We start from the raw sequence: 27,307 nt of genomic DNA, 5'->3' as shown, positions 1-27,307 counted from the left end.
CCGCCCGTGACTCCCGAGCCTCCCCCAAACAAAGGGGGAAGTGCGCAGGAGATCGGGGAAGGCTTGGGAGTTATGGGCGGACATTTATGTTTCACAGGGTGCGAAAGAATGGCTTTGCACCTTTATACAATATGCATGTGTGCTTGGGCCCAGGGTCTTTTGCCTCACCATCCCCACTACTGACTCCCTGTTGCTACTCGGCTTCAAAAAGAAAAAAAAAAAGAGTGTCCCCGGATTCATTGAAAAAAATCTGGTAACCATAGGGTAGTTGTCCCTTTTGCTCCTTTTGTTGGGAAGAGCTGGATTCACATCTCTGACCACCCAAAAAGTTCAACAGGTGACACCTGGCCTATCACAGCCTGAGCCTCACCTGTCTCACAGGGCTGTTTTTATAATAAAGTGGGGTGCCCTACCCCCAAATACTCTGGCAGATAACTTCAGCATGGCTGCTCTGAAGAAGAAAAAGTCCTGGAACTATCCTCCACTATGTATCCCCTCCATTACCCCACCAGATTTACATACCGTAATCTGCTGGAATGTTCTCCAGCACACAAACCAAGCAAATTTTAGAATTTGTGTTCTTGCACATTTCAATTGGATTTTCACACACGTTCTCGGTGGACTGTGCCCCTCATGATATAAATGTAATATAAAGCACACAAATGCTCTAAAATGACATGGAAGCAATTGAAACTGATATAAAAATATTAATAGGAATGAATGTCAAGAGAAGGGGTGTAACTGAAAGCAGTTCTATATCTAGCCTAATGTAACCTGTAAAGTTCCTAAAGACAAGGCTGAGGGTAATGGGTTATATCAGCCTTTTAAGAGTCAGGAAAATGTACAGGTACTTCTCAAGATCACTCAGAACTGGCACTGTCAACACTATCCCTGTACCACACACCTCTTCTTCCCTCTGTATATTTTGCTTCTGTATCATATTGCTGAATGCTGGAGAATTAAAAATAACACATCAAGCCACTGTTAACACCCAGTCTCCCTCCCACAAGGCTAAGAACTCTGTTTTCTGACTATACTTTGTGCAAGCAAGTAGAACCGTCACATGCACTGCATGCTAAAGGCCGCAGCCTTTGTCTTCTCCAAGTTCTGTCTATTTCAGAGGCTAACATGCTGCAATTAGTCTAATTAATGTGAAACAATGAGCTGTGTTACCACTTATCAAATTGATTGTTCCCCTATCAAAACAAAACAGGCTGGCTTTTTGATGTAATTTCAAGAGATGATTTGAAATGTCATGTTGCTGCAAGCCAATTACCTTATGACTGGAGTCACGGTCAACAGAATACATAATTAGCAGGAGTTTGGGAAGGCTGCTTACTGCTCATATGCTAATTAACTGTCTTTTGTCATAAAACAAAAAGGTTGTAGCTAGGGTTGTGAAATAGGTCTTTTTTATTTACATTTCTTTGTGCTTATCAATGTGAGGCATGACAATGCAAAAGAATGGAAAATTTTAATTCCGCTACTTCAGATTAATACTGAGCTGCAAGGTCAGGCTTAATGTGGGACTACAATAACATTCAAACTCTGTTTCATGCAACACTCAGGCTGCATATAATAACAGACACAGGGGGAAATTAAGCACAACGCGAGTCTCATTCCCAAGAGTCATTGAGACTCACCTAATGAATCACAACATTAAACCAATATCATACTCTTTTTCTCCCAAAGTAGAAAGTCTCTAAATGTACTGTGTGGGCTACCCTGCCAGCTCTAAATTGCTCAGTGGCTACTATTTTAACCACTGTTATGGAAGAACAAAAGGCAACACTCTTGGTCCTAAATGCATCTATTTTGGAAGAATAACCTATTATGTAAATTTCTTATGGAAAAACTGGTCCATGCTTTGATGTTGTGACAATAAGAGGAAGTAAATGAAATTTCAAGCTGAAAGACTGAAGCTCCTCCCAGATTTGAGTCATCATGTGCTGTCATAAGATATCATTTTCCTTGTAACAAAAATCCTGGCCTTGAGGAAAGACATCTGAATTCCCCTTAATAACCGTAAAATAAACTTCCCCAGTAGCAGGGTCCTCAAGCAATTTGGATATCTCCCCCACAGCTGCTTTTAAAGGGAATTTTGAAAGTTCGTATGGGAAGGACTGAACAAAAATCAGTCTGTGGTCAAGTCTCTCTTCTTTTAAAATTTAATTTAAAAGAAACTGAACGCAATGGAGCTGAATTCCAATAAAACATACATAGGATTGTACTGTACATAAGATAGACTTTTGCAGTAACATATCCCTTTTAATAAGAACAAAATAAGTCATAAAATGTTAAAGTAGGAATCGAAAACAAAACAATTTCTATAGCATATGCTGGGTTTCACTATGTCTGAACAACAAAATTAGTAGATCCATACAAAACTAAAGACTTTTCATGACAAATAGGTAAAGGTAAAGGGACCCCTGACCATTAGGTCCAGTCGTGACCGACTTTGGGGTTGCAGCGCTCATCTCGCTTTATTGGCCGAGGGAGCAGGCGTACAGCTTCCGGGTCATGTGGCCAGCATGACTAAGCCGCTTCTGGCGAACCAGAGCAGCGCACGGAAACGCTGTTTACCTTCCCGCCGGAGCGGTACCTATTTATCTACTTGCACTTTGATGCGCTTTCGAACTGCTAGGTTGGCAGGAGCAGGGACCAAGCAATGGGAGCTTATATTTCATGACAAATATAAAGTTCTTATTCACTTAAGTGTTAGGAATACAGACCTTGACTCTGGACCTGGCCCACTGATGAGGCGGGGGGGGGGCAGCCACATTGAGCGGCAAAAGCCCAAGAAGAGGCACCGGCTTTGCCTTCACCGCCCACCCTCTGTCTCCTCCAGCAGCAGCAGTGGGTTCTGGCAAGATCTCACAGAGTAAATGAGAGCTTGTAAGACTTCAGCAAGATTTGTCGGAAAACGCTACTGCTGCCAGCACTTTGTTGGCACCGCCACTGCTGCTGGTGCAGTACAGGTAAGAGAGGCACAGCGTTGTCAGTGGGGCAGTGAGGGGATCACCCCACCTGGTTCATGTCCACTTTTATCTAAACACAACCTGGCATTATGTCCAAACTCAGAAAAACTATGGACAGTGACAGCTATGGTTAATAAAACAAGCCACACGCAAACTGTGGACCATGTTGCTAGTTTGGTTTAGTAGGTAAAAATTAGCCACAATTTAGAGTTCAGAATCAATACTAAACTGCGGTTAACTAAACAGAAGCTGAAGCTTTTGATCTTCTTGCACTGTGCACTGTGGCTCAGTGGCAGAGCAACTGCTTTGCATGCAGAAGGTCTCAGATTCAATCTCTGGTAGGACTTGAAATGTCCCTTTTCTGAAGTCCTGGACTACTTCCAGACAAGGTAGACAATACCTAGATGGACCAATAGTCTGACTCAGAATAAGGCAGCTTCCTATGTTCCTATGTACTGTGATGGAACAGGACGGTACAGATGCACTGGGGTATTGCAGGCTAAGCCATGTTTTAGTGTAGCATTTGAATATAGCCATTTTATCATGCCAGTGAAATCCTTGGTCATAAGCCCACAGCTCAGCTCAGTTTTTATGTTGTGATCTTGTATATGCATATTATTACTGTTTATGTATTTACTTTAGAGGTGGAGAACACTCCTGCTGCTTCATGGAACAAAAAGGGAGACAGAGAAGCAGGAGAGGTGGGGGCACTGGCACAGGAAGAGGAGTGCAGAGGGAGCGCACCACCCCCAGCAGCGCGATCCCGGTGGGGTGCCATCACGGCTGCCTCCTGCCCAAGCTGGGTGCCACACCCCTGCAGGCGCCATGCCTCGCTCCCAGGACACATGCCAGCCCCGCCCCCGCCTGCTCTCCACCCCACCCCCCGTGCCAGAGCATGAAGCTCCACCACTGGGTGGGGGCAGGAGGAGAAACCCTTGGCTCTACACCAGCATGACCTATCGCTCCTTCTTCCTGCACTTGTTCTTCACTCTCCAATCCTGAAGCTTCTCCTGTCCCTGACTTTCATCTCCTGGCTGTTACATGCTCACCTATCACTGACCCCTTCTTCCAAGTTAGTCCCCAACCCTTCTTCTCCCAGTGCCCACTAAATACTCATCAGTATCCAGCCACCACTCCTTAGTGACCAGCCAGTCCCTAACATCCTGCAGCAATGTCCTTTATTTTGTAAAAAAGCTATTTTGGGGGAGAGTTTTTAAAGAGCCAGACACAGTTTTATTCTTCTTTCCCCATAAAGGATCCCTCTTTTAAAAAGAAGCAGCAGCAGATATTTTCTACATGAAAGTTACCCCATGCGCCACACAGCAACACCCCTTTCCATGAATTGAGATGAATATACCTACTAGATTTGGGCTACTGATAGTATAGTGCTAGAGAATATTTCCCCCCTTGTCATCTGGAAATACCTTACATTTTTATTGTGAATTTTGAAACCTAAAACTAACATGAAAACACTAATTTCTTCTGCTGCTGTCATTTACTAGAATCAATATCATCCTTCCTGTCTTTATTCAGCAGAGAAAACAAAGTTAATCCCAATTTCTAAAGAGCCAGATAATAAAGGAGTCAAGGGATCATTAGTCTAATTAACTCATTCCTGTTTTCAGTTTACATTTCATTATGCCATTACACTCTCTGAAATGTCAATTTTTATATTCCATGAAAAACTGTTTAACATACGGACATTAAATTAAACAAATCATAGCATATATTATATATTACAGATAATCAATGTTACCTCAAATTTGAGAAAATTACATTCAGCTAAATAATAAACTTAAGCAAAGCTGACTTAATACAAAACTTACTGTATAAATATTTGTGTTATGATATTTATGTTATATCTCTTCTTGTAGCTATGATGAGAGATGCTTGTATCCAGTGAGATTATTATTGTCGGCAAAATTAAGCATGCACTTAAGTATGTTCATGTCTTTTGCCACCATAACTGGCCTGACATCCTTTATGGAAAGCCTTCAAATATGAAATGTTCTTCCATATAGATCTAACAATTACAGAAAATGCAGTATTCCCATTGATTTTCAATTTCCAGAGAATGCTAAATGTGAGAACAGAGTTCCTTGGAGGCAATAAACTCGTTATAGCTTTCTAATACTGCCACTTATCAATAGCTTTTTACTTATTTTTGCTTTTATTACAAAATACAACACAAGTTGTATATTGCTTTAGCTGTTGGTTCCTATAGAGAGGGTTTTCTATGGTTTGGTTTTTAAAGCTATGTTTTCAGTATTAGTAATTGCTTACTAGGCAAGTCACAAATAGCTCAGTCTCCAGAGATATGCAAATTGCTATCAATTGAGTATTCAAAATGTGAATATGCAAAGGAATGTAAGAAGTCAAAAGAAACATGAACATCCATGTACTGTGTAACTGGTACAACACATTTCTGGATTAGTTGTGCCAGGCAAGGCCATCTGAATTATTTTTCTCCATAGCAGGAAAGGACATGATGGGAAGCATTCCCTGTGCAAAAGAATGCATCAGGCCAGAACCATGATGAAAGGAGCATGCATTCTTCTGGGCTTGAGGTAGTGCCCCTTGACTTGTGACACTGGCTGTCACACAGCAAGTAAATCACACTGGTCAAAGTTGGAGTTAACACTTTTTAAGCAAAAACACAATTTTCACAGTCTTGGCTAAGTATCAGGCCTAATGAGCACAGCAGCTCATCCCTGGCAAGACTTACACCATGCATCAGTTGCCAAGGCTGAAAGCCCCCCCCCCCCAAGCTATCTAAGTTCCTTCCTCTCCAGGGCTTTCCCCCCAAGCAATCAGACTTCACCTGCATGCAGCCTCTCGCTGCCCTGCCCATTTGAGCCCTCTTCTGGTTCTGGGAAACAGGCAGGAGGGGAGCTTGTCACGGTACAAAGAGGAGACACCCATGATTCTTCACCAGCCTGACTTATCTCTGCCTCTTGGCCTCTCTCCTCCCACTTGCATGCTTTGGCTTCTGCCTCTGATTCTGGACTTAATCTCAGCTCACTAAGCCTAGTTACCTCTTCAGTTTCCATCACCTCTTCCCAGTCTTCTACTTCTTCTCCCTCTGACCACTTCTCATTTTCCCACTACCATTCCCCAGACTCTGAGCCTTCTTTCCAAGGTGATTTCCCAGCTGGTTCTTCCCGCCATTCCTCTGTGTCCAACCTAGGAGCCAACTCCTAAGTGTTGTGGGGGCTAGGCCCCCATAAAGTTGATGGACACTGCCATTCAAAGGGTGTGTGTGCACTGTGTCATGTGATCGATGGGGCTTACCTGGGCTCCTACAATATTTTATTCAAGTTGGCACCTCTGATGTCGAACCAGTCCATGACACTAGCTACATACATTGCCTGAATGTTAGAAAAATATGCACTGGTATGGGTTCATACTGCATTCAAGAACGTGTTTTTTTTTTTAAAAAAAGAAGTGACTCTTTTCTATCATTCACTGGCAGCTATGCTAGCAATTCAGAAAGCCCTTAAGATGGCCTACATCAGAGATGGGGAGCTTGTAATCCAGCAACATCTGGAGGGCCACAATTCTCATTATCCCTGATGATTAGTCATGCTTGCTGGAGCTGATGGGAATGTATTTCAGTCCAAGGGCTAGATTGGTACCCACATTCTAATGATGGCTAGCCCAAAAGTTAGTACAGCAAAACAAAGAAAAACTTTAAAGCTGCCCCCAAATTTAAAAAGAATGTCTGTACTTCTATTTCCCTGCCACCCCATTCTCACAAACATACATGCACCATGCATTCTCTCCCTTTCTCTCCCCCACACGCATGCGTGCATGCAGTCATCCACTCACACATCTGCTCTCACATGCCACGTAGGGGCAAAGTATATTTCTAGGCAAACAAGAAAGAAAAATAACAGAGCATGTCACTGTCAGGAGTTCAGAAATGGGGGGCAAGTGAGGGTGAGTTCTGTATCTGGGCAGTGCTTGGCCCCCTTGCCCCCCCCCCCGCCCTTCGGTACCACCCGTGGCAGACATACACACAACAAGCACTTCTTTCCACTCCAGGGCTAGATAAATTTCTCTGCCTGCTCTTTAAAGATCTTCTCTATAAAGCACACATTTTCTTTACAGAAGCTCTCCAAACAGACTGAGAGATCTTTCTCAGCACAAAGCTCCACATCACCACATTGAAAGATGAAGCCCCTGTTTGCCCCTTAAAAGTAAAAGGCAGCAATTGCACCTATCCCCATCCCAGCTCAGGAGTGAGGGGTTGTGGGGAAATACTGCCTTTTACTGTCAAGGAGTAGTCAGAGAGCTTATCTTCAATCTAAAGAAAGAGATAAGAGATCACTCTGCTAATTCTCAAAGAGAATTTAACTCCAATCTTAGCGCTGTGGAGTTTAGGTCAGATATAAAAGATCCCTTTAAGTGTCCCATGCCTGGTGTCATATTACATAGGATACTTAATGGGATCGCTTTTCACATCACATCAGGTGATTGGCAAGAGGTCGTGGCCGGCTGGCTCTAAATGGCACCACAGGCCAAACAGAGGGGACTGGTCGGCCCAATTATCCAGAGGTTTCCCATTGTTTACTTTTATTTATATTTATAGACTGCCCTTCATCCAAAGATCACAGGGCAGTTTACAGTCCCTGCACATCAAAAGCTAGTACATTACAGAAAATGCTAGCCTAGAATTATTCCAATTGGAGGGTTCCCCCCCCCCCCCCGGCAAAAGAGCTCAAAATTATATGGGTCACCATCTGAAGTCTGAGGTGAGGTGTGCATTGGACTGGAGCCTTTAGCTTTTTAATACTTTGTATCTTCACCTGCTAACTTAATGGGTTGTAAGAGGACATGGCAAACAGGTAGCGACCATTGTAGGTGTATCCAACTGACACGGGATCATGAACGTGCAGGTCCTTTGGGACCTGGAAGAGAAAAGAACCAGGGCAGAACAGGGCGAGGTGCACTTATGCATGCTCTGTTGATGCACGCAGGGGCCAGGAATGGAATAATTAAATATACAAATAAGTATATAATGAAAATACGCACTTGTGTTTTAACTATCCTTATGAAGCTACTTTAAAAGACATGTTTTCCTAGCCCAGCTTATCAAATTAATGATGTTCTGATCAAACCCAAAACAAATATTTGTTCTCATTTTACATCTCTCTACTTCTTTCTTTCTCTCTTTCTTTCTTTCTTTCTTGGTATTATTTGATGCTATCCCCAAGCCATCTATTGCGAGAAAAAGAACAAAGTAATAAACAGCCTTGTTTGCAGAGAACGCCATGAAAAATCCTTTATTTGGGCTTTTAAGCAAACTTGAAATGTTAAAGCAAAAACAAGTGCTAAACCCAGAGCTATGGTACGGTAAGCCCTGTCTAACAAGGTGTTGAGCACCAAAGCCCAAGGGAGTGTTGGTGTTCTCACTGTGAAGATTAGACAAGAGCACTCACGCAGGACACAGAGGGAATATGATGGGACAAGAAGTGAGCAATCCCAGCAGACACTCTGTTGAAATGTCAGTCAGGCACACTGCCTCCACCACCTTTCACAGAGCTAAACATCTCTTTATGTCAGAACAAATTGGGCGATCCTCAAATCTTTTTTCTTTTCCCTAACTTCAATGTGATGAGTGCAGGGAATGAGAACAGGAGAGACGGTAGGAGGGAGGGAGGGAGGGTGAAGAGACAGTTCAGTTCAGTTCACATGAAAGCACTGTGACACACTAAAAGACTGAATACTGATATTGGCAACTCTTACAATCTTATCAGAGTAGTCGTAGCAGCAGCAGCAGCAGAGGTTTACTGCAACTTCATCAGATTATTTCTTCCTTTTCTAGATGTTCAGGAGACTTCTTCAGAAATACGTTCATCCCACAAAAATGTCAATATATCATTTTAATTATTTGCGTATTAACTTCTCACACCCCTATCTGCTCCTAAGACTTTTCCGTAATGACTTAGAATATAACCTTTGAACTGTAAAGGACCCAGTTTGACTCTCTTCAACTAAGACCCTGTCTCTCATGTCTCCCATTTGTAATAGGAGAACAATAATATTAAAAGATGTGTTACAAGGATTTCTAATGTAAGGTGAAGTGTCATGAACAATGAAATATTATATAAAAGATAGGCATTATTATCTATCAAAATGTATTGGTTGGATCCAGACTAGAATTGTATTTATGGAATATGTGAGTCTGGAATAGGCAGATCTTGGGTTGCCCAGCTGGCGTAAGTCTTTCAACCATGGTGAGTCAAGGCTTTTAAGCTCTCTGCCTTGCTTACCAGGCTGTGTGAGAATCTTGCAAGAGCAAAAAAAAAAAAAAAAACCTGTTCAAAAGAACCTTTTAAGCTTTCCACTTCTCTGTATTTAATTTGTTCAATTTTAACTGACTGCCAATCCACAATGAACAGTTGAAATCATGGAAGTTAAATGCACATAAAAAGGTAAAGGTAAAGGTACTGGACCATTAGGTCCAGTCACGGATGACTCTGGGGTTGTGGCTTTATTGCTTTATTGCTTTATTGGCTGAGGGTGCCGGCATACAGCTTCCGGGTCATGTGCCCAGCATGACTAAGTCACTTCTGGCGAACCAGAGCAGTGTACGGAAATGCCATTTACCTTCCCGCCGGAGCGGTACCTATTTATCTACTTGCAGTTTGACACGCTTTCAAACTGCTAGGTTGGCAGGAACAGGGACCGAGCAACGGGAGCTCACCCAGTCACAGGGATTTGAACCGCCGACCCTCTGATCGGCAAGCCCTAGGCTCTGTGGTTTAGACCACAGCACCACCCTAAATGCACATAAGATATGACTTACCCGTAATTCCATTTTGACAAAATAATTTGCTACACATATGCATATATAATGGAAGTCTACCAAAGAACTAGGAGAAACCTTCTTTTCCCTAAACCATACAACAGGAAAAAGTTTCTTTTAATCATTTTTTAATATCAAATACTGTCTCTTCCAATTATTCTGAAACTACATCGAAAGAGTTAGAAAACACTTGTGAACGCCAGCAGAAATAAGGAAAAATGAACAGCGAGGAAGGAACTTGGATGGAATAGAAGAAAAGGGCAGCTTCAGAAGGCATCACATGAAATGAGGTTGGGGGCTGCATGGGGGCCACAGGTTGTCCATCTGTGTTGTAGAAAATGATTAATTCCTAATGTTTAATTATAAAACACTTTAAAATGAACCAGGACCAGTAAAAGTTAAAAAAAAGGCTGATGATTTGCATTTTAATGTGCAAGTAAGAAAGTGTAACCTACCTGTATAGCTCATCTAGTCAGTGGCCATCAACACTAACAAAAACAATAACATATAATAAACTCTGCAACGTTTATGGTATTCCTAAAAGGAAGACAGCCTTTTTAAGCAAACGAAATGCCATTGATTTTTGCAGGTGTTTAACAAAGATAAGCTGAAAGGAGGACTTCTATTCTAAATTTGATGGTGGCAAAAATGAATTTGAATATGTTCAAAAACAAGTCTTCTAAAATGGCAGTAAAAGAAAAAATGACAAAGATGTAAATAACATTTCTCATATTATTGTGAGATATGGAATAAAAATGTTCAAAATTCAAAGAGTCGTGCTGCAGCAAAACAGCATTTCATTTAAATATCATATTATTTGGGAACCATCAAAACAGATGTGCTGCTTACTTATTTGTTTGTTATTAAGCAGGAAAGTATTTTAAGCCTCTCCAGGTGTAGCTGCCATCCAAAATATAGCCACCTAGAAGGAGAACATAGGATTTTTTGCTCTCTTTTTTTATTAAGAGCAACACCTCCTTCATGTAAAAAAAGAACCCTAGTGAAAATGAGCCATTGCCCATTTAATTTCTTAGGATGATTTAACAGATATAGGGGTGTTCTGCCGTCTGGGGAAGAATTGGTGAAAGTTTGGGGGAAGGAGAGTAAGTCTTCGTGATGATGGAACTACTTCCCTTATGTCTGTACTTCAAGACCATGAACGGCAGACAAAACAGTTGGCTAAGGGGAGTTCAGAACCCACCATAACTCCTTTACAGTGAAAGAAAGAAATAGGTGGCAAAAAAGGCTACAATTGAGGAAAATTCCCTCATAGGATTGGATTAAGGAAATGAAGAGACAGCCCAATCTACTGTTACTTTTCAATCGGCTTATAGTTCCAAATCCCAGCCTGGTTTGAAGTAATATAAACATTTATTATTATTTTTACTGCTACTTTGTGTAAATATGATATATCATAAAACTTGTATTTTTAAAAAAATTAATGTATTTAAAGATGCATGTGCACAGGTAAACAAATAACTGTATGCATGTCCACAATGAACCTGATTTCCAGGCTAGGCATGATGCACACATTGTTGTTGATTGCTCTTTTGTGCAAATATGGTTTAAGGAAAAACTTGTATTAGATTAAAAAAACCCAAATCTGTGTGCACAGGTAAACAAGTACCCATGCATATGCCCACAAATGATCTCAGGTTGACAAGTACTAATTTAGGAACGGGATAAATACATTCCATCAAGCACTCGCTAGTATGGATGGGAAACATTTAGATTTTGGAAATGTAAAAGTGCTAATGAGTTGGGCTGGGCGATATCTGGTTTTGAACTTCGCGATATATCACTAGCTAAATATCATGATACATATCACAATACATATCAGCAGCGGCAGAGGGCTTCGGCGTGCCTCCCCATGGCGGAGGAGGGTGTGCCACACTTCCCCACAGCAGCCAAGGGCCTTGACCAGACTCCCTGCAGCAGTTGAGGGCGTTAAAATGTAAGGAAGCAGTAGAGTTAATAAAAATACCTTCCATGTAATATATTTAATATATTTTCAACTAATTTAAGAGTAGTTTAAGTGATTTACTCGTCAAGTTGCATAAGTGTAAATGAAATAAGTATAAATAAAACACAGGTAAAATCAGTAAAACCTCTGAAAAGGAATTACTGATTAACAAAGTTGTGTATTGACCCATCTAAGTCTGTTTTGGTCACTTCACTACCTTGATTCCTTGCAATGTGCCACCTCCGTGGGGACGCAGACTGCTGCATTGTGCATCAGTCCCTTTTGCCCTATGGCACTTTAAATCCGGACCTTGCACCTCCAAGTCTGCCAGACTTTCATCACAGTTCAATTTCAATTAAGCCACTCACTATTTACAGCAATGTAACGGAAAGTAGATTTTGGCTCATTATCACTATAAATCTGAAGTAATATACTAGTGTCTCAAGACATTACTTCATTTTCATAACTAGGAGAAGATTTCATTTCTGTGGATTTGTGTTAAAAGCAATTTGGAAACTTTGCAACAATGATATTACTTACCATAAAACTGAAAGCAATGAAAGTATCATGAGGAGCAGCTATTGCGTAATCTTCATATCTAATTCTTCCATCTTAATTACTGTGGGAATTTAAGTGTGCTATGTTCTTAAGTACTCTAAAGAATTAGCTCATTTAAGAAGAAAAATATCATTATTTTGAAATAACCTTTTCTCTTTCTGCTCTCCATTTCGTTCTTAAATTGTAATGTGTCTGTGTGTCAGGGAGGGGGTATATCCAAATCTTTATAATTAGAACCAGAGAACAGGGGCAAGTCTGGGAGTTCACTGTGGCGTAAACCAACTATGATTCTTTTCTATTATTAGGACATGGGTAAAAAGCTAGTTCCTTGGGTTATTGCAAATGCAGCTTAAAAAATGAGTGGCCAGCATAGCATCGGAGGAGCGAATTGCAACACAATTCTATGCATTACTCAGAAGTAAGTCATGTTTAGTTCAATGTAGATTGCACCCAAGTGACACAAGATTTCAACCATCTACAATACCTACAATCAGGACTGGTCCTACCCATTAGGCAGAGTGAAGCAGCTGCCATTGGCAGTGGATTGTAGAGGTCAGAGAAGTGGTGAGATGTTGGGAGGACAGAGCTGCAGAGTTGACCACAAGCCCTGGCCTGAAGCCTCAAAGATTAGCCTGCTACCACCAGTCTTGGAGTAAAATTCAGCTACCCATCTAGACAGCTTCTGTACGTGCCCTTTCCTGGGTTCACCCTGCCAACAATGTACAATTCCAACGAAAGTGATTGTGTGGAAGAATTTTGTAGAGGAAAACAAAACAACTTTGCCATTAATATACTTGATTTTCCTGAGATAGCATAACTGTCAGGAGCTCGTCCTACACTCGAGTAGGACCCTGGCAGAGACACATGCCTGACTGGCATGTTCTCTCCCTCCTGGTCTATCGTTCGGGAGCTTCGAAAGCTTTCTTCAGCCCGAACATCACAGCGACCAATGCCAACAATGCCAACTTAGGGATCCGCAGTTTGCGTAACACACCTCAGCAAGTCAGCATTTTGGCTAATCTACTTTATTTACATATAAACACACACGGAGCACTGCAACATGGCTCCCTCTCTCTCTAGCATCAGAAAGCAAAGAGAAAGGACAAAGGACAATAGTCCCACTTCACGGAACACAGTAACACAAACATCCTGTCTCCGTCACTTCCCACTCAAAACATACACCATCATGTGATAGACAACAATCCCATGACTGCAATCACGGAGCAGGAGTTCTAACAATAACTATACTAATGACTGAAAATAAGCCATTAAAGACTGAACATTTAAAATATTCTTACCACTGCATTCCCCCCCCCTTGCCAGTGCATTGTGAGGTTTTAAACATGCCATTCATGGATGAGCATCAAGAATTGTGATCATTTCACACACCCTATAAACATAGACTCGATAACAAGTATTGATCTTATGTTCCTGGAAGAGTGGCTCCTGGCCTCAGCTGTGAGTGGTTACGCCTCTTGATGTTCATAAACTCAAGCATCAAGCCACTGAGTAATCATTACAGAAAGACTGAGAGTGGGATTTCTGCAAAATACAGTGCCAACTCCTATTATATTATTGCTGTGATTGTGGGTGGGGGAGAGATATTAGACAAGAGTAGAGTAGTCTACGTCTATGAAAGGTACTCGGTTCAAACCCCCTTTCAGCTCATGAGGGTCTATTACAAGCGCGGGGTTGTTGTAAGAATAAAACACAATGAAATGGCCAAGTAATTAGTACATGAGAAATTACTACAGGAATGATAAAAAGGTAATGTTTTTTCTCTTACACTATTGGCCCATTCTACATATCACAAACTGCTTACAAAAGTCCTCTCCATTTTAAAAGTGGTTTGCTCCAGTTGAGAATCACGGGGAAGAAGCCCCCTTAGCCATGAGGAACTAATTGCTCTGTTTCTTGGATGCTGGCTCATGGATCTGTGTTCAGAGCTTCCTGAACTTGGCTTTTCCAAATGGCATTAGAAAACACTCTCCTATTTTCATTATAGGACCCTTTTGAGAATTGAAAACATATTATCACACCATTTTCTCTTTCCCACATGCTTTCCCTGTAAAACATTGTTTCTTCCTTTAGTCATTTCACAGACCTTAACGGGGCAACAAAATTCATTTATTTCTGAATTACTGTTATTTGTCTCGATGCTAGTGACAGAGCAAATATTTGGCTCAGTTGGTGTAATTCAGCAAAATAGCCAGATTTGATTGGGTGAATTAAGGAATGACTACTGTGGTGCAATCTGATATCCTAACATTTGTTTCAGTCAATCAGCATAGGTATTTGTTTTCTTCTTTACTCATGTTCTCTACCAGATTTCTCTCATGTCAAGAAATATCCTATGGATACTACCATAGCTTCCAGTGCCCTGGTTAGTAAGAAGGGACAGGAGGCCCTGTATAATTCTTGTGGCATTGGTGGGCTTTGTATTCTTAAGCTATTTAGAGCAGAGCAACTTCAGTTATAGCATGTTTTATGGGTCTGCATCAGCAATGCTTCAACCCCCTACAACGAACTGCCAAAGCTTCATAAAAGGGCTCTACAGGTATAGCAGTCTTACATACCACCTAAAGAATATCAAGTAAATCTCCACCAAAAGAGAACACATCCGCTTTAAATCCTTGACAGCTGGGGAAAATACCGTACTCTTTTGCCAGACCAGCCACACAGCTGATGTATTGGGCATATGGGGCACTGCTCAGACTCACAATAATATCCATAAATATTAATTTGAAATTCCTGGAAATGAAACAGGGACAAATTACTTTCTTGTATCAGAGTGTGCATAAAAATACATATATTAGTGAAAATTGCTTTGCAAAAATGTGTATATAGGGCAAAACTGCATAAAATAATGTGTATATTAGGAGAAATTCACACAAAAATGCTGATACTTTTTCATAAAAGAAATCCCAGATGGATGTGGAAATGTGAAGATCTGAACTTAAGATTGGAAAAATGAGAAACTGATATTGAGAGATTTGCATGTCCCTTTCTGACACAAAGGACAGAGCACTGGACTTCAAGAAGGTTTCAGCCTCAGGCCACCCACATCCACTTAGGATTCCATGCTCTGCCTCATAGCATCAAAACTCACTCATCAGTGGAAGTATGACTTGTCTGTTCCACAGTATTGTTATGAGGGGGAAAGAAGAAAAAGAATGTAAAGCACTTTACAGATTACACTGATAAAATGACTTATCATAGCCATTGTCTTCATCATACAAAAAAGAATGCGATGATGTTTGTCCTGAACTAAAGTTTCAGCAACTTTTGTCACCAGCTTGAAAAAATGCTGAATCAATCTTCTAATTAGGAAGCTTTGTCCTAATGTTTTATTGATTTTAACTTCCAATAATTTAGTGTGGTACTATAAGTTCCCAAGTCTTTGATGACACAGCCTAAAATGCCACTGATTTTTATGCTGCGTACACCCACTATTCATTCTTATCCAGTCTGTGATCCTATGTGCAAATGTTATTTTACATTCCAAGAGTAGCATTTTTGGTGTTTAAAAAAGCGTTGCTCTAGCGTATCTGTATCAGAGTATCAATTAGCACAAATTAAGTACACATGATACACTTCAGTTTGCTTGCGTCAATGAAAATTGCTCTTCACATAGCTTTAGATACTCTTTGGGCTAGCATTAGAATAAACGTTTTGGTCTCTCAGACTAAAAAGCAGACTATTCTTTTAGTGAATAAGTAAACAACATTTCAACTGAATGCCACTGATTATCAAACAAAACAGTGAAATGGATCCAGAAATATGTATACGCTACACATCCAGAAGGGACGCGGGTGGCGCTGTGGGTTAAACCACAGAGCCTAGGACTTGCCGATCAGAAGGTCGGAAGTTCGAATCCCCGCGACGGGGTAAGCTCCCGTTGCTCGGTCCCTGCTCCTGCCCACCTAGCAGTTCGAAAGCACGTCAAACTGCAAGTAGAGAAATAGGTACTGCTCCGGCGGGAAGGTAAACGGCGTTTCCGTGAGCTGCTCTGGTTTGCCAGAAGTGGCTTAGTCATGCTGGCCACATGACCCAGAAGCTGTACGCCGGCTCCCTCGGCCAATAAAGCGAGATGAGCGCCGCAACCCCAGAGTCGGCCACAACTGGACCTAATGGTCAGGGGTCCCTTTACCTTTACCTTTACACATCCAGAGCCAGGTGCACCAACTCTAGGGGTCCAAGCTGTTTTCAACTCTCTCAATATTTCCTGGAAGAGGGCCGGGTCCCTGGCGCTCATTGCGCATGTGTGACATCACACACACAACGTGTCGCGTGTCACAGCTTCAGTGGCTGGCTCCTCCAGAGCACTCAGCCTCCTCCAGATGATGAGCCATCACGCACACAGCGTGCACCAAGCCCTCTCACTCTTTGGGGCAACCTGACGCCAATTTATGACTTTCACATTCAGACAGCAGCTCCCCAAACTGAGCTCCGTAACAACACAAAAAGAGCCTGCTGGACCAGGCCATTGGCCCATCTACTCCAATATCCTTCTCTCACAGTGGCCAACCAGATGCCTATGAGAAGCACACAAGCAGGACCTGAGTGCAACAGCGCTCTTCCCTCCAGAAACTGGTAATCATAAGAATTCCTACTGCTTCTGATAACCTCTGATAGTCTCCATAAATTTGTCTAATTCTCTTTTAAAAGCCTCTCATAGAATCAAATTCTATAGCTTAATGAGAGAGAGAAATAAACATTTCTCTGTCCACTTTTCTCCAACTCCACCATATAGCATGATATCTGCTGTTAAAGAAATGGCTTAAATATGCGTACACAAATATTTAAGATGGGGATTGCACCTTTCAATGGATCTGTTTTTATGGTTATGGAACATCAACTTAATAATAGCAGTTCACTACTTCCTAACTATAGCCCTTAAGTGCTTGAATCATTCAGGAGAGCAACAAACTACACTAACTATACAGTATTATCCAGCAATGCCCTTCCCCATAGCTGACATACTATAAATGCTTACTTCAGGAGTGGGTAAGCTTTGGCCCTTCAGATGTTGTTGGATGACAACTCCCATCATCCTTGATCATTGGCCATGCTGGCTGGATGTCATGGGATCTGGAATCCAGCAACATCTGGAGGGCCAAAGGAAAGGTTCCTAGAAATTCTCCTCCTTTTAGGTGCATGTTTCATTGCTTAATGATGAACACACATACCACAGCAACTGGTAATGAATTAGTTCTCTTAATTGCCCCAGAGTCAGTTTTCATTCCCACAGGTGTGAGGTGGGGGTGGGAAGGCTTTAATCATTAATTGCTCTCATTTATCTTTTCATTTTTTAGTAGCAAATTAGCAAAAAATAAAAAATAAGAAGAAATCAAGTTGCTAATTAAAGCCACACCACACATACACACCCATATCAACACCCATAGGAATAGAAACTGACATTGGGGCAATTAATTGGCTATCCAAAAAGCACCATATAGGCTATTCATTAGTTATTCACCACCCACACCAATAAAGGAGGCTGAATCTTCTAACAGGAGTGCTTAATTATTTAACGGCAAAGGAACCCTTAAAAGTCTTAACAGCACTTTGACTATCCACACTAGAAAGGCTGGTGCTACAACCGCATATAATTACAAGAAGAAAAATCAACACCAACGAGGTTGGGGGGAAAGGGAGGGCAACACAGTAAACAGTGAAATGCAATGGGCTGATAATCACAATGTCTGGATCTTTAAAAATGGAGTGCACAAAGGATAGCAATTCCAGCGAAATCAGCAAGTGTAGAAGCAACCTTTGATTTGCCCAGAAACCATTGAGAGAGTTACTGATAGTGCCTTTCATATATAGCTTTCCCATCTATAACAGGAATCCATGACAACACTCCTCCATGGCTCAGAAGCTCATATCCACCAGAAGCTGTGCTTCCAGAATTTTGAGTCCAGTTCTGTGGAAATCTCTCCAGCTGAGATAAGACGGGCCCAGATTGAACATCCAGCATTTAGTGAATATCTTTTTTATTTAAGCAAGCATTTTCAGTATTTCCCCCCTGATTTTATGGTTAATTTTAATTGATTTTATCTTTAGTGTGTCTTTAGTCATTTTATTGTAACCTTAGAGACTATGGTGTTAAGCAGTATGTAAATAGTTGGAATAAATAAATAGGTTCTCAACCACTTCCCTATATCAAAAGCATGTTTCAAATGTCTGTGTCCTGTTTTCCAATGAATCAATATCAAAAGGGTAATACAGGCTTGCAATATCAAAATCTAGATCCCCTCCCCTCCCCTCCCCAGATTGATAACTGTGTTAGTTTGTTGCAGCAAAACAACAACAACAAAGGTCTTGCAGAATCTCAGAGAGTAACAAATTATTTATGGCACAAGCTTTTTTGAACTAGAAGCATATGATAAAGCAGATTATATGCCACAAAATTTATGCCACATAATAAATATTTTCTTCTTTAAAGGTGCTACAAGAGCCTTTGTCGATTCCCTTGATATTTTATCCTAAAAATGGGAGTGGTAGAAAATCTGTGTTTCTCCCATACCACATTTGAGTTTAAAACTGGCTTTAAAGGGGGGGGCAAGGGATAGGAAAATACCCATAAAAAGCTGTGTGTCCCACCAGCTTAGATTTAAGGAGAAACAACACAACTGGGTGAGCTGCTTGGCTTAAATCCTGCATCTTAAAAAAGACATTTCAAACTAGATAACTAAATCATCCTGAAAGTACCCAAAAGATGATGTAACAACGTTCTGAAAAATTAATTAAAGACACATTGCTGTCAGCTCCAGGAAAATAATAAAAGTTGGGAGATTAAGAGGCAAGCATATCTTTCTGAATTGTAAAATAGGTTTATGGGTCTTCTAATAACAATTTTTACTCAAACCTTACATAAATAGGCTTATATGATACAAATATTACGTGGGCTATGTGGAAACTACAACGTCCATAATCATGTTTAGGGATTACTTGACAGAACAGAGACATTTCATTTCTATTGGACCTAGGGATTACAGAAAAGAAACATCTAATATTCCATTTTTTAATTTCATGCATTTTTTATTTACCTTTAATGATGCTGTATATATTCATCATCCTGAAATATTAAAACAGTATGAAAAAAGTAATAAATTGGTGGAAAATTTAGGAAATGGGAATGCAACAGCACGCAAATCATACACTATCAAGTGCTTGATACACATTTAAAATTACTGCCTAGTACAGCAAAGCCAAATTCCTGGCAGATTTCTGAAGCGCAAAGTCACAATAAGAAGATCAGCAGAACAGCCTGAAATAATAGAATATTCATCCCCCTAATCCATATGCAATTCTTTAGGGCTTTTTTTTAACAATGCATATGAGGTCTGACTGTATTCAGGATTTAAATAAGTTGTCTCTCTTCCTCTCTCCATCCCTCCCCCTTACCCTTCTCTCTCCTCTCACACACAATCGCACTCGATTTTTGTAAAAAAATAAAATAAAAATGTATATACAGTTATCATTTCTGCTCTGCTGCACTCACGATGACAAGGTTAGCACATCTTCCCACACCTCAGATAAAAAATAGCTTTTTAAAACAACAAAAGTGTTAAAAGAAATGTATTTATTCATACAAAATTTTAAAAGACTTATTTTATTTTATTTTTTGGAAAGGAGATATTACACTTCCTTATTTTCCCAAATTATTGGGAAGCCTATGCAATGTGCGATGTTTTAAATTTTACATTCACCTTTTTTTGCAAATAAATTGGAAGGGAAATGTATTTGGTATTAGATCTTTAAGATCATGCATATCTTTCCAGATACATGTGATTTTCGATGTATTTTTTAGAGAAGGGATAGTGACCTACTGAAGAATGGCTGAGAAAACTCAGATGCATATGCTAATAATGCTAACACAGCAAATGCCAGTGTGGATGTAAACACAGCAAAGAAAGTGATATTTAGTGTGGCATAAAAAATACAGTTGCTATGGACCTGAAATGAGGAATGACAGAGAGGCCCTCATACTAGTCTTCCTCATTCAATTTTCAAAAGATACATACTGCACTGTCTAATTCTCAAAATGAATTAAAATCTATCAGTGTTTAGTGGTCTCTGCAGTCAACTAGAAGTGCATTCAGTACCAGGGAACTAATGGCCTGCTTAGCTCACATAAATTCAGTGAACATTTAGGAAACTTGTTGGTTATTCTGGAATCTACTGGTAACAAAAAACCCAAAAGAAATGTTAGAAACTGTTTGGAACAGTGTGTGTGGACTTTTACAACTCACAAACAGGTAGTGGCAACGATCAAACCATTCTTTCTCATTGGGTGAGGCCTCAGCAGTTGCTGAAAACCTTTTAGAGCAGGAATGGAGAACTTGTAGTTCTCCAGAAGTTGTTGGACTACAATTTACACATCCCTGACCACTGGCCACGCTTGCTGGAGCTGCTTGGAATGTTAATCCAACAGCATCTGGAGGGCTGCAGGTTCCCCATCCTTGTTTTAGAGGGTGAAACTCTTGCACAGGGCATGCCAGTTCCCAGCTCCATCTACATAGCAACAGATACGGAAGGGGGAAAACCACTTGCAGCTTGCAGCCCTTCCCAAAAGCCAAACTTAAAATGGAGGAAATGTTGTAAGGCTGAAGAGTTTAGGATACAGATCTGAAGTGATATCTAATATTTTGCCGTTAAAACAGGCAAAGCAGAAACTTGAATCTGTTCCCCATCTCAAAAATTGCTGTGACAAATGTAAAGCGCTTTGCACAAAGTAGTAGTACTTTTCCAAGAAAACATAAAGTCATCAAATCTTGGGCTAAAGGGAAGTTTCTTGCTACCACAGTTCATACTAGAGTCTCTCTTGGTCTATGGACAGGAAGGCCCCTGCACTAGGACAGAAGCTAACATTCCAGAGTTATGGCCTGCATGCTTGGCGATAACCCAGGCAGTGGTGGTTTGTGCAGTGGTTTGCTTTTCAAATTCCAAAGGTCACTGCTAAGTGCTACTGAATGGTGGAGGAGATCCAACACTGTCATTGTAGGGCTTTACAAAATTGAAGCAGGAGCCCAGTGGATGAACATGTAGATGTTGAGAGGATAGCAGCATCCTGAACAACTTTATCCACTTGGAAGCCATGAACCTGCATGGCTATAAGAATTCTGGTGCTACAGAACTATGACATCTGCTGCTGCAGCTGACTGCAAGGGATCCTGGGTCCACCCACCTCATGAAATATGTAATGCAGCTGCTTGGGGGCAATCAAAGGCCTTGGACCCATTCAGCTTCTTCTATTGAATTTTAAAGGATTACTCTGTTTCCTGTGACGAAAGTACATTTTTGTCATTCCTGATTAATCCCCCAGCTAATGTTTAGAAAGGTGACTTTTTGGCACTGATCAGATTTGACAAAAGTAGTTTCAAGCTAAGTAATGTCTAACTATTTATAAGATTCGTCATGCTTCTTTTTTTAGAAATGGCGTTTAGATTAGCTATAGGGCTAATTTATTGTCTTGCAACTCCATTCTGGGACTTGCATGCAGTATTTGAATCACATAAAAGAAAACCATATGCATATCAGGTTTCCAATAACTGATCTCATCCAGGAATGGATGCCAAATTATCTAATTCTGGCTGTAAGGGCTGAGGTTAACTCCTTACACTCACAGTTCTTGCCATTCAAAGTGGTTTGCTGCCGATTTGGTATGTATTTTTGCTCCATGGCTAACACACTTTCTCACTCTATTTGGATCAGCATAATCTCTGATGGAGTACTTTACCATCAGACCTTATGAAACTTGATTTTTCAAGCTGCTCCAAATACCACGACTGACACTGTAAAAGGAAATAGCAAAGATCCTTATAAGCTGTTCATCAGACCTCAAATCTTCTGATAATAAAATCCTTGTAGGAGCCCAAGTGCATTCACCTTAAGGTTCAGCTGTGTTGACTTCAATCAAAATTACTCATAACGTGCATGAGAAAAATCGGCTACAAAAATATCCACTGATCTTGCAGGAAAGAATGAGAAATATGCTTGTTTTGTACACTTATACATAATAGATTTCCAGAACTGGAAGATACCTCTTGAATCAACTAGACTAATATCCTAAAAGCACCATAGCCTCCTAGACCACTTCATTTGTTATGTTACCCGAAGATGGTCAGGCTTGTCCACATAGATACAAAAATGTGTTGAGTGATCAAATTCTATGTAGTGTTAATAGTTCATATCTCCATTGCGTTCTGCCTTGCAGAGATGACGGTCTTAAGAGTACAAGTAATGAACACCAGCAGGTTAAGCAAGAATATCACATGAAATATTAGAAGCGGGTCACACAACACATTTGTGTCTCTGTGCATGTAGCCAGGGAAACTTTCACACAGGCAACATAACAAGGGAAACGAAAAATCACAGATAAAGCTAGCAGCAATTTACATGATTTCAGGTACTCGAAAAAAGTGTCACCACCATCTTGGAAACTGTCTTCAGCTTCAATCATGAACAGCCAGTTCACATACTGTGTTGTCCATGTGAATGTATATGAAGAAGCAGTCAAAACCATTTGCATGAAAAAGAAAATGGCCTCTGTGAATCAGCCTTAGACAATGTGGGATAAAGAAATAATAAATAAAAACATTTAACAGGAATGGCATAAAAGTATTTATCCTATTTCTTTTTCCAGTCTTCTCCAGTGTTTTATCCCTGAGCAAATACCTGGGCTACAAGCTAGCTTCATTACTTGAAGAATTTTTAAAGCTATGGTTCCCCAAGACTACAGCTAACGTACTGCAGACCTCCGCTAAACAATCCATATTAGGCACGTCACTCTAAACGGGCAGCAGCAATTAACAGTTTCTCTATTTGTTTATATAATAGGGCCAATGCCTTTTGAAGCACTTCAGAGCACTTAACTAAAGCAAACAAGCACTTGAACTTTGAATATCTAACAAGAGGAGCTATTGATAAGTATGACTTTACTTGGCAAATCTTAGTCGCTGACAACTTTAATTCAATGGTCTTGGGGACAATTCGGACATCACTGCCTGTGGTATTACATACTTCTCATATGACTTTAACACATCAGTTTGAAATCATTTGCCACAGCCACTTCAGAAGAGAGTGATTTGAAGGAAAGATGGTGCATTAGGGAGGGTGTGTGTAACCTTTCCACCACCTACTAGCTTTCCACCACAACACTTTACCCAAACTGGTTTTCCCCATGATGGTGTGGGTTTCCAGACATACATTTGCAAAGGCGAATACACATCTGGAATCTTCCTTTGCAGCTGGAGTGTGCAAAGAATTGCAATGAGAAAAACACAAATGGGAAAGCCTTCTATACCAAAACTGTACTCTCCCAAAGATGCTTTTCATTTTAAAAACTATGGGGTTTTTTGTAGCACATTATATCTCCATGTAAAATGTACAGTAGTTCAGCCCTTTGAGCCAACTACACATTCAGCAAGATTATGTGGTGCAGGTCATAGACACTACTACTTCAAATTGCAGTGGTGATCTTGTTTTTGAATACTCCCCTATTTAACATGATCCCTCCTTGGAAAAACTGGTCCATCAGGGAAAAATGTTCCGACCTAGACTTCTCACCAATGTACCTGTTTTTTGCAGAAGGGAATATTTATAGGGGAAGCATGCAGAATCATGATCTGCGGCTGCAGTCTAATGTGGCATTAACCCAGAACCCAATGACCACATGACTTTAAATATAGATAACCCTATAACAAAAATCCAAGGCAAGTTCTTTAATTTCTCTGCTATTTAATAATGAATCTATGTAATACTCCACTCGCTCAAACAACTGTTGATGTTTCAAACTATTTTACATAGAGAAGAAATTGGGATGACAGTGATGACAGTGAGGAAATAAAAATGAGGTCAAAGTCCTGCATTCTGAAAACTCCCAGTTCTTTACTTGCTTTCTATAAGAACTATGGATAATCAAAGTAGTGTCCCATTTATGGAGCCACATTTAAGTGGAAATCAACAAAGGCATCTTGTCCTCCTGAGTCTTGTCAGTTGTCAAGCACATGTTCAGAGCATGAACCACACTCCTGTTGAATTTGCTGTGAAGCTTGCAGATCTCATAGATAACAATATGAATGCATTGAACCACTGAAAAAGATGTGTAGATTCTCACAATGATCAACTGCAAAACACCACTTCACCATCATGGTGATGGGTCCTATTTTTGAATATAAAAAACTTGACAAGACAACCTAGATGGCTGCATAATTTCATTAAAGTTGCAGACTCATTAATACCATATTTTTACCAGTGTATCATTCTACCGATCTGCATGACAATGGCTAATATAAGCATGTTCCTAGTCATGCAAATTAAATGCAATGCTCTCAGAAGCACTTTCCCTGCTTACTCCACCATCATCATTAATCTAATAATTTTGTCATGCAAATTTCTGACTGACCTTATGGAGGATCCTGCTGGCAGAAATGGGAAAGACCATTTTTGTCAATTCCCTCAGCAGCTCTTTTTTCTCTCTCATACTGGTCTAGGGGATCTCAGAATGGTTTTTGGGGGGAGTAAAATCCAGTGAAGGTCTCCTTCCTGCTTCTGCTGGCAGGATCACTATGTAAGTGATCCAAACTACAGGATCCAAACTTATGGTTCCAGAAAAGTGGTTGCTCTTTTTAATGTCATGCTCCAGCTCCATTAGAAATGGCATGACTCCAATAGTTTAATTCACCATAATTATGGCAATATATTGTTATTCACCATGCCTTTAAGGTATTTTCAGTTTAAGGAAATATATGCACATCTAATGAGCAGCCTGATCCTATCCATGATCACCTGAAAGTCCCATTTACTTCAACCAAGCATGCACAGGATTGCAATCTAACAGTCTTGCTGAGTTTCAATTCAACATTTATTTTTAGATGCTGTGGTACAGAGTGGGTCCCACTGCCATGTGATAAAATGTGCTAAGTACTTATCGTGCAAGAAATGGCTTTTTAAATTCTCTGAAATACTATTAGTTATAATTGGGTTTAATGCATAAAATGGCTGAGTAATTTAAATGTTTGAAAAAGAAAACAGTCTTTCCTAGAGTTTATGAAGTGGTAAGCTATTTCTCATAACGATTAACTGTGAATCATCATTTCAAACATGAGCATCTAGGAGCATATGCTCTATGCAACTGTTGCTGTGAGAGAGCTCATATTAACCAAATTAATGGGTTTAATTTTCATCACAGCCTGCATTTTTACACCAGCAAAAGTCCATTGACCTCTCAGCATAAATTCCTGGGTTTTGCTGGTAAAATAGATCTGTATTTTGGCCACCCTTGAACATCTTTTTGAATTGCAAAATAAAATTAAACAGACTCTGTTATATGGGATGATCCAGTGCTCACCACAACCTTCCTTTAAAAAAAGAACAACCTTACTTAAAATACCATGTTGAGCTAAAAGCTTAGCTATGAAAACAAAGTTGTAGTGGGAGAAGGCAGACAGGGTTGGCCATATTAGACAGTCTGATTATATTGAGTTCAAAGGATGAATGGGAAGAGCTGCTACAAGCAGAATTACTTTCTATACTTGCCCCAACACCATCATGCAGCAATCAGAAAAGCTTACTTTCTCTAATATATGTTAAATGGAAAATGATTCCTAATAAGATGAAAAACTAACTGGGTGCAGTTTCAGTTACATCAGAGAAACCACCTTGAAAGAGGAGGTGATCTCTGGCAACTTAAGTATACAAAACAAGTGACCAAAAAGTTCACCGATTTTGAGCAAATAATTCACTATAATTACTATCAGTGAAAGTTTGGTCATACAGGCTTACAGAATTTTAATGGCTAACATTTGACAGACATTATTTGGAGCATGTTTTGAATTATGGGGCTGGAGGAGACTCTTGAGAGTCCCATGGACTGCAAGAAGATCAAACCTATCCATTCTTAAGGAAATTAGCCCTGAGTGCTCACTGGAAGGACAGATCGTGAAGCCGAGGCTCCTGTACTTTGGCCACCTCATGAGAAGAGAAGACACCCTGGAAAAGACCCTGATGTTGGGGAAAATTGAGGGCACAAGGAGAAGGGGACGACACAGGACGAGATGGTTGGACAGTGTTCTCGAAGCTACCAGCATGAGTTTGACCAAACTGTGGGAGGCAGTGGAAGACAGGAGTGCCTGGCGTGCTCTGGTCCATGGGGTCACAAAGAGTCGGACACGACTAAACGACTAAACAACAACAACTTGGAGAATGGCACCCTAATTTAGGGGTGGAAGAAACAAAATATCCTGGGATTAAAAAAATAGAAAGTAAGTTCACTAATTCTAGTATAAAAGAAATTTCATGTAAATTACTAGTACACTGGTCTACAACACTTTGAAATATATAGTCAAAAATATGACTGACAAATGTTGGCAACATGTCAGAGAAAGAGGAACATACTAGCATATGTGATGGAAGTTACCTCCAACTTTCCTGGAAGTACTAGGAAATATTATAGGTTGCTTTGCACAAACAGACTGTATCCTATGTTTACTTCCTGTAACAGACACCAAGGCACTAGGAAGCTTTAGCCTTTACTCTTTCAACAATAGCCATATGTCATCAGACTGGATCAAAATTTGCACAAGTGGATTTCTACTCATGCCTTAATTATTTGCCATGTGGAAGAAAGCAATTCCAGGCTGGCTTGAGAACATACAGTACCAGTATTTTTACAAAGATACACGAAAAGTAGACGATAGAACCAAATTACATGTGAGGCTAAGTTGCATGCCTTTAAAAACTAAAAACTAAAGCATTTGCAGAGGCTTCAACCTAAGCAGAGAACCAGTGCAGGAGAGGATGAAGCTGTTTCTCCCTTTTCTCCTTGCCGTTATTCTCCCCTAAGCTGCTTTCCACCTTGCAGAGAAGAGACTTGAGTATCCATATCTTCTGCTGCAGGTGAAAATGTAGTCTCTGGGGGCAATGTTTAGCAGGGAGAAAGACCAGTTGTATGTGAAAGGACTGCACAGCCATTTTCCCTATCCACCATCA

The 27,307-nt window shown here is 40.4% G+C and overlaps 1 protein-coding gene across 24 annotated transcripts in view; it reads right to left on the bottom strand.

Annotated features, from left to right (window-relative positions):
* Positions 1-27,307, bottom strand: part of ESRRG (estrogen related receptor gamma) — a 471,650-nt gene that overhangs the window by 247,570 nt on the left and 196,773 nt on the right. For 2 of the 24 annotated variants that reach the window (XM_083605305.1, XM_083605294.1), the window contains one exon: positions 19,363-19,391. The exons of the other annotated variants lie outside the window; for them this stretch is intronic. The gene's annotated coding sequence lies outside the window, so the exon portion shown is untranslated. The remainder of the gene's footprint in view (positions 1-19,362; positions 19,392-27,307) is intronic. 24 annotated transcript variants of the gene reach the window in all.

The sequence above is a fragment of the Podarcis filfolensis genome, assembly GCF_964270895.1.
Source record: "Podarcis filfolensis genome assembly, chromosome: 3".
Lineage (NCBI taxonomy): Eukaryota > Metazoa > Chordata > Lepidosauria > Squamata > Lacertidae > Podarcis > Podarcis filfolensis.
Note: the sequence above shows the minus strand (reverse complement) of the source record. Positions and strands in the feature narration are given on the sequence as shown.